The sequence below is a fragment of the Sebastes umbrosus genome, chromosome 23 (genome assembly GCF_015220745.1).
Source record: "Sebastes umbrosus isolate fSebUmb1 chromosome 23, fSebUmb1.pri, whole genome shotgun sequence".
NCBI classification, from domain to species: Eukaryota; Metazoa; Chordata; class Actinopteri; order Perciformes; family Sebastidae; genus Sebastes; species Sebastes umbrosus.
The window spans coordinates 15,428,076-15,442,839 of record NC_051291.1 but is presented as its reverse complement, the minus strand read 5'-3'; the positions used below and the strand labels follow the sequence as shown (position 1 = coordinate 15,442,839).

Here is a 14,764-nt window from a genome sequence, read left to right as displayed (position 1 = left end):
ATACAAAATAAAATAACAAAAAATATCAAGTGTCTATATACAAGTAAAGTGTTCGGAAGTTGTAAACAAAAGGAGAAGAAACAAGAAATAAATACTGGACAGACATACATGGACTAGATGATTATGTACAGCATGCACAAGTGGAGATATATATACTGTATGTACATAAAGTAGCAGATGATATGTACATATTACAGAAACAATGTCCATTAAAGACTGTACGAATTATAGTATATATAAGAGCAGCAGTGGATATTTGGTGTTAACAGGGTTATTGACAGTGAATGACTGATTAAAGTGGCAGTAGGCAGTATATTGTTGGCATCATTGGGCAAAAATTCCATAACAACCTTTCAGCATATTGTAATTCAAGTTGTCTGAGAGAAAACTAGACTTCTGCACCTCCTCATGACTCTGTTTTCAGGCTTTAAAAAATCTAGCCTGTGACGGGAAACTTTGGCCAATCACAGGTCATTTCATTGAGAGAGCGTTCCTATTGGCTGTGCTCCGGCTAGTGGGCGGTGCTTGGTATTTCCTCAACTGACATCAACATGGCTTCTGGGTCACACACTTTCTCATTTTACAGCTAAACAGTACACTACAAGATGTTTCTGAAAACATTTGTGAGGTGAGAAATAGGCATTACAGTAACAGAATATTGATTCATATTTAATCAGCGCTGCCTAGTTTGACCGTTTGATCGGAGTTCGCGAGTGATTGACAGCTACTCAGAGACGGCAGGCTCCAGATCAGCTCTGATTGGTTGTTTTCCTCCGGTTTGGGAAATTTTGCAGATGCCATTAGGAGCACCGGAGGACACAGAAGCACATGCTTTTTTTCAGATTACCTGTCTCATGCACTACTGTCAGGATATAGTGACCATTTCATAAAAATAACTTTTTTTTAATCGCTCCAATTCTAGCCACTTCTGCTTTAAGTGTTCATCAGAGTGATGGCCTGAGGGCCTTGTTGTTTTGGCGTACAGTATTCTGAGTAGCTGGAAGAGGTTTTGTCCAGGGTGTGAGGGGTCTGCAGTGATGCTTCCTTCTGTTTCAGCTTCAGCTTGAGTTTACAACACAGCAAAACATGAGATCAGGCTTGTGGATGCACAGGGTTAGTTTCATTTGTCTATTGGACGTGACAAGTCAAGTCAAAGTGAAATAAAACACCAGACATGAATACAATAACCTTATTTGTAACATTTTCAAGCTGGTAAAATCATGTCTGAATATGTATACTACTTGCCTATCCATTTAATTTAAGTATAGTTTTGTTATAAAGAGATTTGTAGCACTTGTATCCCAGGCTGTAGTCTACCTGGGTGGTGGTTTCAGCACCACGGACAGTTCATTCCTCATTTGTCTATTGACGGATACATGACAGCTATTGAAGAGTTACAAAGACAAGACATTGGCTCCACTGACGCATCACTGTCGGCGTCCTGCTTTGCTGTATTAATTGTTTTGTTACAGCTCAGGTATTTAGCTGATAATGAAGCTCTAATTCATACAAGATCGCCAACGTTACAAGCATCCAGTTGCATGGTATGTAAGGCACAGCAGACATACATTTATTAGGTTAAATGGTGGAGGGAGGTGGATATCTTTATGGATGAAAGATGACGGCACTCTGGTGCTGTGTTGTGCAGTAGAGAGATCATGCTTTGACCAAAAGTTTCAACAGTTCAATTTGACTTCCAGACCACAGTGTTCGCCAGGACATTGAAGCCCTAACAACTCTTTAGACGCCGCTCTGTAGCCGACCCTGACCTCTCGTCTCTCTGTCGACGAAGGCGAGAGACAAATTTCTCCTCGAGGGAGTCTGTGACAAAAAGTCCTGCCTACGCAGAAAAACATAGAGCAGAAGTTATCTTATATTATGTTACACTTCCTGATACCTGACGCCAGCTTTGTCCTTGGTATTAGATTTTCTCTCCGTTATCACTCAGTTCACATCTTTACATCCGCTCGGTAATTCAAACAGAGTCGATGTTACACATGATTGCGCTGAATGCTCATGTTTTAGCTGAATGAACCAATTATACGCCATCTACATAATCTAACTTCTCACAAATGTCTTTCAAAAAGCACACGCGACATGAGCAGAAACACAAGACGGATGTAACTTTGAAACAAATGCACACCTGTGGCATCTCATGTCATTGCATTGTAGAGCGGGGACATTATTTGGAACACACACACACATTACAGCAGCGGTTTACAGCAGTGTAATCAGTGCGTTGATTTTCCCTGTGGGCATTGTGCCAGAAGCATGATACCTCCGTTAGGGATATTAATTGGTTTCCGATGGTTACCCCGGGGTGCTGGCCACCTGCCAAATCACCTCACTCTAATGACTCCACTTGATATGCTCAACGATTTCATTGAAGTCGCCTCAAAAGACGTGTCACAACAACAACTGATGTGTTCAATTGTGTTCAATGTTGCTTCTCACATAGAGCTAATGCAGAGGTTTTCCTCTAAACCTTCCATTCATTAGCTGGACTTTAAGGTAGACTTGTTAGACACAATCACAGATTATTATAATTAAGAGTATTCCAGTTGAGAAACCAGATCAACTGCAGGGGGCAAAGTTGTCGCCTTCTACAAATAAAGACAACTAACTAATTTATTTCAAATGTGTTTTAATTAGAACCCACAGGGGCAGAGGAACAGCTAAGCGAGCTAAGACATCCATCAGTACGCTTGACATAGATGGAAATCTGGGCAATTAAGCACCTATCTACCGTTAGTCAATCCGGTTGTTCCTCAATATCGGGCTGGACTTAATTCCTGGCAAGGTGGAAGAGAGAGGAACAGAGCATTGGATAGCTTCAGTCGGATATGGCTACAGCTTTCGAAGGTTTCCTTTTAAAATAATTAAAAAAAACAGACATTTCTGTGTAATTATGTAGCCTAGGTCTGTGTATGTTACATTGATGAGATATTTTTGCACCATGACTGACTCATTTACTCTCTAACTTGTCCCTTAATGTTTGTTTACATGGTATAACCTGGTCTTTTAAGCCACCTGATTTGAGTGTTATCAGCTCATTAAATAGACGTTATCAGCTGTTAGAAGCCTTATAGATGTGGGTGAGTAGGGGCCTACTAAGTTGTAAAAGTGAAAGTGAAACTTAAGCACAATGCAACTTGTAAAACTGAATGAAACTTTACGTTTTGAACATAATCAAAACAGCTTCTTCAGGTTTAGGGAACAAAACTATATCTTCTTTAAGTTTAGGCAACAAAACCACTTGGTTAAGTTTCGGGGAAAAGATCAAACTACGTTTGAAAAGTGAAAGTGAAACTTAAGGTTGTGAACGCAAAGACAACTACTTGTTCGTTCCATATGTCATAATTAATACCGTCGTGAGAGGTCGCTGTCGTCTTCTTTTAGTCCTTCTTTAAGTTATTGCCTGAATCAGTGATAAAACCTACTAGTGGGTGTAGTAGGCCCCTTCTGTCCCACATCTATGAGGCAACCACTGATAACGCCCATTTCATGACCTGATAACAGTCTACCTGGCTGTTTAAGCCTTTTTGCATGCCAGTTTTACACAAGGACACAAGGAAGCTCAAGTGCGTGCATGCATGTCTTGTCCATTTCTATTAGCTTGTTTGTGTCTGTGTGAGTTACGGAGAAACATAGAGACACGGTGGCCTCTCTTCAGAGATTGTTCCTCGCCACAGTTTTTTAGACAACGTTGTCACCTTTAATAATTCAGCGCCGAGGTAGAAAAGCGGCAGAACTATTGAATGTGTGTTTTAACCTTTGTGCTCTTTCTTCACTCAACCGCAGTCTGCTGACCACTGAGCTGCCTTACCAGAGGGATTGGGGTTTAGTTGTTGTTAATTTAGTAGTTGTCTTTAAAGTGATATGGTTGTTCAGTTTCATGTTGCTCTTGCTTGCTAAAAATAGAGCCGGTGAGCAAAGCTAATTTTATTTTGGTAGATCAAAATGCTACTTTCCTGTCAGCCTTTATTGCATGCTATGTTACACAGATGTTTTGTCTTATGGTTATTGGTATGGTTTAAAGGTTAAAATTCATGGTATTTAGAATTTAAAGCGGCAATATATTTAACAATCAATCGCACAACCGTTTGTGTTTGAAAGGGATCACATGTGGTGGACTCACAAAAAATGATCACCTGACTTTGGCTCTCAACTTTACTGTCTTTATTTCAGCTCTATAAAGCCCTTCTTGTGAAATACTGTAAGGTTTAACTTCTTCTGAAATATAAAATAACATAAAATAAGCAGACATTGCTTTGTATTAAGGGGTCACAAAGGTCAAAAAAAGTCTGTGAAACGCTGCCTTACACTCTCAGTGCTTCAGGCTTTACACTGCACTCTACATGCATGGGGTCAGACTACTACCGTATGTGTGTTTAAAGCTGTCTTAGTCACATTGCAAGGTTGTAGCAGCTGTAGCAGAGGATGTAATGAGCGATTAAAGGCCAATCAGCATTGAAGAAGTTTATATGGGCGCCTCAGAGTGTGTCATGGCTTAAACTTAAGGATGTGACTCAACAGCAGCTGCTCTTTAACGTAAAACACCATCTGAGTGACGAACAAGACACATGGAGGGGAAAAAAAAGAGGGGAGGCTAATCGAAGGAGAAATGATAGAACAGAATGACAGATTGCATTAAAGGATATAAAGGGAAGAGTAGAGAGAAAAAAGTGTGGTGTGGAGACTGAAAAAAGAGGGACAGGCTGGCGAGGAAACAGAGGGACAGGAAAGGAGCAAATGGAGGCAACCGATGGTGAGAGAAAAAGGGATGTGTAAGAGAGAGGAATAAAGGGATGAAACAGTGTCAGAGGGAGGGCCGGAGGGATAGAGAGAGAAGTGAGGGAGCTCAGGAGGAAGAGGAGGAGAAGGAGGGAGGATTATCCGTGACTCTGTCTTGCTTAAGCCTCTGGTTGCGTATTGGAAATCTATCCAGAGGCTGTCCTCTGCTCTTAGAGCTATCGGGCCTCAGTCTTCATTTCTGGTGGGACAATACGCCAACACCGGCTGCACCGTGTGTGTGTGTGTGTGTGTGTGTGAAAGAGAGAGTGTATGCAGCTGCAATTGGCCGCCTGCCCGTATGCATTGTGCCTGCTTGGCTGACTCCATCTGTGTGTGTGTGTGTGTGTGTTAGAGAGGTAGGACACATGTCCAAGCTGAGCAGAGATTGGACACACACCCTCCTAGTCTATTGATCTGGCTGAAGCCACCAGTGGAAATAATGACTCCAGACCTGTAGCATCCTCTGTTATACTCCCTCTCTCTCTCCCGTTCTTTTCTCCCCTCTTTTTTTTTTTTTTTACTGCATAGACTCCGTCTCTCATCATTCACCTCAAGTAACCCCCTTAAATCATATGTAGCTGTTTGAAATGAATATTTAAGCGCTGAAGGGCCTAAAAACCCCTCTGAAGATCATTGCTGGGTAGACTCATCAAATTCATTTTTGCAGGATTTTTTCCACATGGATGCAAGGGCATAATTTCCACCCAATTTTACAGTCTCGGTTTGATTTACTCGCTGCAAATGTCTCTCAGCGGTGTCCTTTTACTGTCCAGCAGCCATTATCTAGATGAGTTTGTGTTGTTTTTCAGGAAATGAATCATATAATCTATATTTTGACAGATTGAACCCCAGTTAAACGTAAGGCATTTAAGGACAGAGCTCCATTTAAGAAAGCTGCAAAATGCATTATCTATCGTTAAGTATAAGGTCTCATGGGATTATAAGACACAGCTATCAGTGGGAACCTCCGGGTCTGAAAAGTGAAGTGCCTTAAACTTGCATTCTTTCTAATATCCAGCAGGGGGCGACTCCTCTGGTTGCAAAAAGAAGTCTGATTGTATAGAAGTCTATGAGAAAATGAGCCTACTTCTCACTTGATTTATTACCTCAGTAAACATTGTAAACATGAGTTTATGTTCTCAATCTCTAGTTTTAAGTCTTCTTCAATACAGCATGATGTTCATTTAGTAAATTATGATCCCATTTAGAGTCAAATAGATCATAAAGCAGGGGATGCTTTAGGGCGGGGCTACCTTGAGATTGACAAGTTGCTACCACGGCGTTGTCTGGTCTGGGAGTTGTCTGTGTTTTCGTCTTACGACTTTATCCTTTCACAGTGTGTTGTCAGTTCATGAAAGTTAATTGAAACATTTTTGGTCGCCTAAAAATGTCTTATTCAGCGTTCAGTTGTACTTAGCTCCACCCTCTTGTGTCACTTCTGGTTGCAAAAAAACAACATGGCGACGGCCAAAATGTCGAACTTGAGGCTTCAAAACTGTCGTCCACAAAACAATCAGTGACGTCACGGTGACTACGTCCGCTTCTTATATACTGTGTCTACTAGTCATTGATATAGACACACACACATATCAAACATCAAAAATATAACACAAGGTCTTCCATTAACACATACAAAATGAAAAACATCAGTTATAACATATGTACTCTCCAATACAGGCTTAAAGTTTATCCTGACAAAGTTGTTGTCTTTTTTAACTAAATCTAATTTTATGTATGGTTAGTGCCTTAATGTATAATACAGCAGGTTATATGTCATTGATAATTCTTTTGTTGGAGTACAATTATTATGTAAAACATGATAACCAATTTTTTGAAATGTATAGAAATGCAGCATCATGTATCTATATTATATACTGCTTCCCCCTCTTAGTCGATTTTGGTCTTAGTCGACTAAGATCTCTTAAGTCAATTAGTTCTTTTTCATGCTGAATGACTTATTTCTAAGAAACTTATGAGCACATCTCTGGTAAACACAAGATTTAAAGTGGTGCTTTTCTGTGATTCTTTGTGGAGAAACTAAATTTTACAGATCTTAGTTGACTAGTTGACTAAGAATTTCTTTGGTCGAGGTCAGCCCTGATATTATATAATACATATAGAGATAGCATTGTTTTCAGGGTTTTAGTCTGATATCATTCTGTCCTTCTGAGCCTAAGCTCTAGCAAGGATGTATAGAAACTCGTTCAATATTTCATGTGGCGCGTTAACCGTGTGACCTCCCGGAGGAGAGCTCCATGTGTGTTTAGAGGCGGTACACAGTGTACTTCTATACAGTGAAATGATGCTACTGTCTCTGTGCACAGAAAAAAACAACTGAACAACAGTGTGTCTGTGCGTGTGAATGTTCCCCAAGTTCCAGGAGAAGCTGCAGAGAGATGAGGAGAGACGAGAGTAGAAAGCAGTCTATATTATTCATGCCCGGCCATGCATTTCCTCCCTTCTGTCTCTATCTCGTCTGTCCTCTCTTCCCTTCGTTCCCTCGTTGTCTCACAAAGTGTCTTCACCCGTCTGTCCCTGTTGATAATCTGCTTTTGTTTTCTCTCTCTTTCTCTCTCTCTCCATCACTTAGCCAGCAATTGAGCGTCATTTCATTTATCGTTCCACATTTCCTCTCTTCTATGAATTAATCAGTCCATCTGCCTGCCTTTACTGTAACATTCAAAGTAGATCTGACCACAGAAAAGCACGATACAAAACACCATTTAGTGTCCCAACGGGGAATGCGGACTGTAAGCTCAACCACACAAAGTGGACAACCCACAACTCCATTACGTACAAGAACAACTTGTCTGATGCTCTATATCCAGAAAAAGACTTCTGTGTAGGCAATATGAGCGTTAGGGACGTGTGTTGGGTAAAAGTAACTTTATAGCCTTATATAAATCCACTGTATCTTGTTTTTTTTTATGTAAAATGCTCAAGCTTCATACTCTAAAATGGTAACCATGGTTTCTCTTTTCAAGTTTTGTGCATCTTTGTTACCAAACTAGGTTAGGGTCACATCACTACTTGTGTAAGTAGAGATGGTTTTGTTTTGAGGTTATGAGGCTGAGGTGCAATTTGAAGAAATGTTCATTTTCATGTATTCAGCACCAGTGTTTCCAGGACAAAAGCTACTATTCAAATCTGATTTTGAAGAAAGAAAGAAAGCTTTATCACTGTTCTTTGGCAGGGACTTTTGAGTCTTTATTTTTTATAGTAAACACAACATAGAAACAATATTTGAAACACCAAAAGGGTGTGTGAAATATGTTATTGCAGCATTTTGATGATTCCCTTGACTAAATCAGTGCAGTAGATTAAAGAGGACCTATTATGCTCATTTTCAGGTGCATACTTGTATTTTAGGTTTTTAATAGAACATGTTTACATGCTTTAATGTTCAAAAAACGCTTTATTTTTTCTTATACCGGCTGTGCTGCAGTACCTCTTTTCACCTTCTGTCTGAAACGCTCTGTTTGAGCTCCTACCCCTGCTCTGATTGGTCAGCTGGCCCACTCTGTTGTGATTGGTCAACTGAACCAAACTCTTCGGGCTCTGCTCCAGCTCTGCTTTAACTAGCTTTGTTTGAGCGCGTGCCAAACAAGCCGTTATGCAAATATGTTACTTGGTGACATCACCATGTTACGAAAGAAAGGGCGGGACTTCAAGCAAGGCGTTTCAGGCAGTTCAGGAGCAGTGTTTCTGTGGGGGAGAGTACTGTAACTCCCTTTGGGGTGGACTTTGTAACTTTCCAGACATTTTACGTTCACAAAAAAAAATATATAACACACTAAAGGAGAGGGGAAAAGCACTAAAGCATAATAGGTCCTCTTTAAGAATGTTATGTTTATTACATCAAGTCATTATAAAGTGCATACTGTATCAATGATCTCAATCTAGGTGGGTGATCACCTTTGTGGAAATGATAAAAGACTTAAGATCGTATCACACTTTTCTTAGCTTGTCCTGTACAGTAGAAAGAATGCATCGTTCCTTGTTTCACTTTAAGAGAGATGGGTGTGTACTGGAGCTGCACAGAAAGTTCAGCATCTGAATGCTTGTCTCACATCAGTTATGTAACAGTGAATCTTAATAGCAGTGAATCTCAATTAGCTGAGTCTGAATAATCACACCGGAAGGACAGAGAGAGGGTAACGTGCAACAGAGATGAAGTGTTGCACTGTGTGTCCGCCTGAGAGGAATCATTTTAATATTGGCGGCGCTCAACAAGTTTGACACGTGTCAATTCGTCAAACGTTGTCATTCATTCATCACTCAGGCGTTCTCTCTCCAAAGAAGCACTTTGACTCTGTTGAAACCAGCAGCGTGTTTGACACCTGACAATGCCGACGCCTCACAGATGTTTTACAAATCAAGTATATTTTACATAACTGCTGACCTATTTCCTATGCATGCTGAAGACAGGGACATTTTAGATTTGTTTCCAGTGAGATATTAATGAGTTTATATTGTGGGCTTGCTGTTGTAAACATTACTGTTGCTGCTCTAGAAACATTTAATCATATTTAAAATATAAATAAATTCTAATAATATATATATTTTTTAATTATTAAAAAGCAATTACTTAGTAAGAAAAAAGAACCAATAGGAGTGTCGATAAAATACTAATAATACCCATCTCTACTCCTGTTATGAATACAATATGTTATGATATTATTTTGTTATTGCCAATATTAGTTATTGTTCCGGGCCTCTAACCTTGAATAAAAAATCAGATGCGGACCTTTGAGTAATAAGAACCCCTTCTGTAGAGTTTAAGAGTCTTTATAGAGTCTTTTTTAGAGTCTCAAATGTATTTCTCCTGCCTTCCAGGCAGCCATCAGCCTCTGTTCATTTGTATTCATTCAGTTAGCTGACTCGTGATGTTGCTATAGATTTGTATACTATCACACTGGAGATCAAGTTTGTGTTATTTTTAGTCCAAGTGGATTTTTGTCGCATTGTATTGCAGGTCTAAGTGCAGATCAATTTATTTGAGACAGCTTTAACCTCACATTAACTACAACTTTGACAAAAATAAATACAGACTTGATGTTGTCTGTGAGGGATTACATAACTCAAGTAAGTTTCAAGAGTCTACGAATTGATTTTCTTCCCGAGTGGTGCAGCTGAGCTCCGCCCACTTCGAACCAGTGAGAAACGAACAGACAAAACAGGCCAGAAATCTGTCATGTGCAATAACCCAAGTTGCACAAATTTTTGTGGCAGCTTTAGCTCAGTGGGTGGATCGGGTCGTCCTTTAACCACAAGGTTGGCGGCAGCCCACTGCTCCCAAGGATGGATTAAAAGCAGAGGTCACATTTCATGTATGTACCTGTATGCATGTCACAAATCCAATAAAGTTTAAGTTTTTAAGGCAGAAAAAATCTTGTGTTCATGTACAGTAGGACCCAATTGCTCATAGTAAGAAGATGGTTGAGGAACTAGCCTTTACTGCACTATACAGTGTACATGATTGCTAGCAAATGGGCATAAAAGACATTCCATCTCTTCCAATTTATTTTTCACAAGGCAAATTTCAGATTATGAAGAGAACGAGAGAGGGATAAGGAAGAGTAAAATGGATTCAGAGGAGAGAAAGGACGAGAGGGAACAAAGGTACAGAGGGGGAGGAACGCTAGTCACCTTCAGGCTCTCTGCAGGGACACTACCGACATCTTCACGACAAGGGATACGTGTGTGTTTCTCTACTAAACACTGACATGCGTCTTTAAGAGGAAATGGGTCCTAACAACTACTCTCACCTGTCGAGCGGCTAATTGAAAGCGGAAGATTAGAGTTGCAATCCTGTCGCTCCAAGTGTGTCTTCTTCCTAATTGAAGAACCATAAATGATTCTATTTCATGACCAGCAGAAGCGTTTTTTTTACGGTACCATTAGTGCGTATATTTTTAGCCTGGGTGTCCCAGCAGAGAATGAAGGATTTTGTAGAAATTGAAGATATGAAATAAGGTCTATCATTCCCAACAAGCTACTGATTGTGCGTAAGTTTCTGGTGTCTTTTTAGCAACTTGTATTTAGATGTAAAAATGTTTTCTCTGTGGGAAGGAACGTCACACCAAGCTCCCTGAAGAAATCGTGCAACAAGTGTTCCTTTGCTTACTATTAAGTGTACATATCTCTGCCTATTTTGGCACTTTCTGTCTCACAGGAAGTGAGGTTTGAAGCACAAAGGATGTGCAGTCGTGTGTTTCGACCAGGCTCTGAGTTCCAGCGGTCTTGTTAGTCGGTCCTCTGGTGGGCTTTTCATGGATGGATAGCTGCACTGCAGAGAAGGTGGTCTGTCGCCATGGGTCTATACACACACACACATTCACACAAACACATACACACTCTGCTGTGAGCGCCACCCTGCTGGGTGACAGCACCCAGGCAAAGATAGATTAAACTAAGAGTGGAGTGCCTCTGTGTGTTTGTTTGTGTGTGTCAGTGTGTTTTTCTGCCTCTGGGTGTGTGTGGATGTGCATTTGTTTGAGCTTTTTCTTCTGTGTGCGTGTCTGGGGCCGATAGCTGTCAAATCACTTCTTGCAGCTAAGAATCATGGGTAACAAAAGCCTGTTGTGTAGCCCGGGGCAGCAGGCACTCTCTGTTACTTTTGTTAGTGTAGACCCAGACAGGAAAAGGTTAAGTAACACTTCAGCATGAGAGAGGGAAGGGCAGTTGGCCTAAAGGTGACATCTTTTTTAGAACAAAGCTGTCGCCAGACAATCTGCTGGGGTTTTTATGCATCCAGTGCCAATATCTTTTAAGTTTTATTGCTAAATGTCTGCATGGAAAGGTTAGGGAAAGATCCTCCTTATGGTTAATAAAAACACAAACATTAATTGCAGGTCTGTCATAGGACACAAACTCCAGTCTCCTGCATGAAAGATAAGGACACTAGCCCCACATTTGAACTAACCGCAGCAGAAGTGCCCTCTTGGATGCCACTATGGTAGATAAAACATGATAAAGTGCCCTCTAGGGTGCTATTCCAGTGGAGAAAACATGATAAAGTGCCATCTAGGGTGTCCTTCTATTGGAGAAAATGTGATGAAGAGCTTTCTAGGGTGCCCCTCCGGTGGAGAAAACATGATAAAGTGTCCTCTATGGCGTCATTCCAGTGGAGAGAACATGATAAAGTGCCCTCTAGGGTGCCCTTCCAGTGGAGAAAACATGATGAAGTGTCCTCTGTGGTGTCATTCCAGGGTGCCCTTCCAGTGGAGAAAATGTGATGAAGTGCCCTCTAGGATGCCCTTCTAGTAGCGAAAACATGATAAAGTGTCCTCTATGGTGTCATTCCAGGGTGCCCTTCCAGTGGAGAAAATGTGATGAAGTGCCCTCTAGGATGCCCTTCTAGTAGCGAAAACATGATAAAGTGCTATCTAGGGTGCCCTTCTAGTGGCGAAAACATGATAAAGTGCCCTCTAGGATGCCCTTCTAGTGGAGAAAACATGATAAAGTGCCCTCTAAGGTACTTTATGCACGCTGATGCCCCACCACTTGCAGCCAGTGCCCTTTTTACATTGTTCGGCCCTGCCCCTCAGACAGCCTGAGTCCGCCACTGGTACCTGCTTTGCCATTGAACATTGTCATTGGATGAAAATCGTGAGGTGCGTAATAAGTGATGTTGGGCTGCTTTAGAAATGCTACGGTTATGTTGTGTGCTGAACGGTTCAGATGAGAAATAGACATTTCCATTTATAGTATGTAAGACATTGAAGAGGAAGTAATCACACCCTGGGGGGGGGGGGGTCCGTAATGCATTTGTGTGATGTTACATCGCTCTGTTCATCTCGCACATCTCTGTATGTCATGACAAACCACTGAATGTACAGCAATAATTTAGGAAAACAGTAGTTTAACGGTGGACTCCAAACTCTCTATATCCCAGGCTTTCTGTTAAATCCTCAAGCCCAATCCGAGATAACCCTGATGACATCATCAAGGGTAATGTAAGTCCCTCCAGAGACATTGTATGACTGGTTTGAGTCCTGAGTGTCCCTTTAAAGTCCGTCGGGGCTGGCGTCCTGTTCTCCAATAAGGACAACATAAAGAAATGTCACAGAGGGATGTGTCCTGTCGTTACCTTGATTAAGATGACTGCATTGAATAGTATCCATGGCAACAAGCACCAGCTAAGTATGTAGCTTTGAAAACACAAACAGTGAGTTTATGATCTTTTATGTTTCCCACCCTTTTATCTGTTTAGCCTTGCTCAGTTTCTTTATTTCTGTTGGTCTGCTCTCTCTGCATTTCTGTTGCGTTCGGTTCTTTTCATCGGCCCGTTGCCATAGTGACCGGGGCTGGACTCGAGAGGATGAAACTAAGGTTAGAAGGCGAGTCTTCAAAAAAAAAATCTGGCTAAATTCCTGCCTCCTTCCCTCTCCTTTCACACTCCGATAGCAATTCATCCATCCTCTCTTTCCCTTGCTTTCTACCCGTATGTCTCTGACTCTTTCTTCTTCAAAATTTGCTAGTTGTGTGTCTATTTCTTGTTTCCCTTCCTTCCTTTTCTCTCCTCCATCCATCCATCCCCCGATTCTTATTAAGACAAGGGTAAGGTGTTCCGGTATGAAATGACCCAACTATATAGGCCATCAGAGTGTCCTTGACTGTCTATGTGTGTAAAAGAGAGTGCGTCCTGCTATCCCATCTATCTAGGCCAGTCTTGATGTGTGTGCTCCACGGACCACTTCCCCACAGACCACATTATATGTGTGTGTGTGTGTGTGTGTGTGTGTGTGTGTGTGTGTGGGAGGGAGAGAAAGCGTTAGTTAGTGTGTATATCTGTATAGAGCAGTCCACTTCCCAATAGACCAGACTCACTTTCACACTCTGGAGTCATAATGGCTAAAACAGGCTTGTTACAGGACTCCTTCTACAGCATGTGTATGTGTGTCTGTGTGTGTGTGTTTCCATCTCCAGAGCTGCGTCTATAACCAGCTCCAGAAAGAGGAGGGGGGGGGGGGGGGGGGGGGGGGGTTAAACAGCTGGTTTAACTCTTTATTGTAGCTTATGTGTGACTTTTTGTGACACTATGGATGGTGATGTCTGTTGGTTGGTCCTACTGTATCAGATGGATTGCCAAAATGAACGAAATGTTGCACAGTCATTCATGGTTCCCAGATGATGAATCCTTTTAACCTTGGTGACTTTTCCTCTAGAGCCACCATGATGTTGACATTTTGTGGTTTTGAGTGAAAATATCTTAGCATCTATTGGGTGGTTTGCCATGATATTTACTACAGATATTCAAGGTCCCTAGAGGATAAATTCTGAATTTTCCTGATGTTGTGACTTTTCCTCCAGCACCATCATCAGGTCACTTTCTTAATTTGCCCAATACTTCAATATATGGACAAATACCTACAAAACTTATAACATTCCCATTGCCCTCAACTGTACTTTGTGTTTAGTGATAATTGAACTCGCTGTTTCTGATTCTGATTCTGAAATCACCACTGTATCTAAGTATATAGCCTCACAGAGCCACTAGCATGGCTGTAAACCCTTGCTCTGTGTGTGTGTGTGTGTGTGTTTAGGTACAAGACATACTCTTTCATATTGAGTTTTCTTCTCTTGTATGTACCCATAAGGTTGTTGCACATTTACTATTCATGTATTTCGTGTCACGCACAATGAAGAAAAAGTCTTTCAGTCTCTCCATCACACGCATACACACACACTGAACACAGAACGTCTTCATGACGGCCTTCCTCTTTGCACAAAATGTGTGTGTGTCTGCGGTTTATACCAAAGTCACCCAGTATGGAAATGAGCGAAATCAAGTCGACTGAAGGGAGATAGTGGGCGTGGTGGTAGTTCAGATGTAACTGTGTGTCTATTCGTCTTTCTCTTGCTCTTCCTCTGCATTCCTCTTCTTCTTCTCCTCTCCCTTTTCCCCCCATCTCGTCTCTCCACCCAGCTCATCTCCTCTTCACATCTGTGATTTGTATTCTAGATC

At 41.3% G+C, this 14,764-nt stretch overlaps 1 protein-coding gene and 1 long non-coding RNA gene across 3 annotated transcripts in view; one reads left to right on the top strand and one right to left on the bottom strand.

The window, feature by feature from the left end:
- Positions 1-352, bottom strand: part of LOC119482624 — a 2,530-nt gene extending 2,178 nt beyond the window's left edge. Inside the window, exon 1 of the long non-coding RNA XR_005205475.1 lies at positions 1-352. This exon is cut by the window's left edge and continues 1,214 nt beyond it. This is a non-coding gene — a long non-coding RNA (uncharacterized LOC119482624).
- cacna1c (calcium channel, voltage-dependent, L type, alpha 1C subunit) overlaps positions 1-14,764 on the top strand; it is a 225,087-nt gene that overhangs the window by 3,083 nt on the left and 207,240 nt on the right. The window lies entirely within an intron of this gene.